Raw genomic sequence first — 1,875 nt, forward strand, 5'->3', positions numbered from 1 at the left:
AGGAGAAACAATAATGTACAGTATGTGGAAAATAATGTGTTTTTTTTACTTTAAACCGCATAAACACATTTCATTACACCAAATACACAAAATAATGTTCTTTTTAGCAGCATCATATGACCCCTTTAAGAATCAGAGGCATTACAAAAATGCATTACTTATGCCTAGAGTAAAATCATGGTCGTGCTGGTATTTGGAACAACAGCACTCTTGCTGATGCAACACTGATGAAGTAAAACCGGTTGCAGGAAAGTAGAGTTGCCATAGCAACCAGTAACACATCCTTTAACAACTGGAGGTGACAGAATCTGACATTTCTGACAGTTACAGAGCCTTCTGTAATGGTTTTTGTTTGTTTTTGTTTTTCTAAACACTTTAGTGACCAGTTCTTACTAATAACTAGTTGCTTATTAGAATGCATATTACTAGCATACTGGCTCTTTATTAGTACTTATAAAGCACATATTAATGCCTTATTTTGTATGACCATATTTTAGATCCCTTAATCTGACCCCATAGCCTACCTAAACTTAACAACTACCTTACTAACTATTATTAAGCAGCAAATTAGGAGTTTATTAAGGCAAAATTTGTAGTTAACAGTGGCTGCGTTTACACTTGGCATTAACATGCGATCACCGTGATCTGATCAAGCAGATCGGATCATCAGTCAATCAGGACACGTAAAATGGCGCCGACGCTGATGGCTGCCTCCGTGGCGTGCTCCGCCGTTGTTTTTATGTTTTTGTTAGTTTGTCCTGTCTTTAGTTATATCCCTGCAATCAGTTTCACCAGAGACGAATTGCTGGACATTCGGAAGTACACACCACCCGATATTTCACCGGTTTTTGATTATTCTGATGTTTTGCTGGACATTGTTGTAGGGGGAGCTGCGGTGCTGATCAAGCGCTTCAGGACGCGCAGACGGGGGAAGCAAGCCGGCGCGCTCGTGAAGCTCAGGCAGCGCGGATTCAGAACGCCGTTGCCAAGCATCCATCTGGCAAATCTCCGCTCTCTACCCAACAAAACGGACGAACTTCTTCTGCTCTCCCGGACAAATAAGGATTTTTCAAACTCTGCTGCTCTGTGTTTCACGGAAACCTGGCTGAAAGACGCCATTCCGGACAGCGCGTTGAGTCTCCCGGGCTTTCAGCTGTTTAGAGCAGATCGCGACGCAGAATCAACGGGGAAATCGCGCGGCGGCGGGACATGCTTTTACATCAATGAGAGGTGGTGTACAGATGTAACTGTGTTAAAGAAGATGTGCTGTTCAGATCTAGAAGTGCTCTTCATTAATTGCAAGCCATTCTATTCGCCGCGTGGATAGCTGGCCAATCACAGCACCCCTCGCTTTTTCAGACCGATGAGCTTTGTAAAAATCGACGCGTTTCAAAAAAGCGGGGCATAGAGGAGAAACAATAATGTACAGTATGTGGAAAATAATGTGTTTTTTTTACTTTAAACCGCATAAACACATTTCATTACACCAAATACACAAAATAATGTTCTTTTTAGCAGCATCATATGACCCCTTTAAGAATCAGAGGCATTACAAAAATGCATTACTTATGCCTAGAGTAAAATCATGGTCGTGCTGGTATTTGGAACAACAGCACTCTTGCTGATGCAACACTGATGAAGTAAAACCGGTTGCAGGAAAGTAGAGTTGCCATAGCAACCAGTAACACATCCTTTAACAACTGGAGGTGACAGAATCTGACATTTCTGACAGTTACAGAGCCTTCTGTAATGGTTTTTGTTTGTTTTTGTTTTTCTAAACACTTTAGTGACCAGTTCTTACTAATAACTAGTTGCTTATTAGCATGCATATTACTAGCATACTGGCTCTTTATTAGTACTTATAAAGCACATATT

The sequence above is a fragment of the Sinocyclocheilus rhinocerous genome, unplaced genomic scaffold, assembly GCF_001515625.1.
Source record: "Sinocyclocheilus rhinocerous isolate Xijiao unplaced genomic scaffold, SAMN03320098_v1.1 scaffold819, whole genome shotgun sequence".
Lineage (NCBI taxonomy): Eukaryota > Metazoa > Chordata > Actinopteri > Cypriniformes > Cyprinidae > Sinocyclocheilus > Sinocyclocheilus rhinocerous.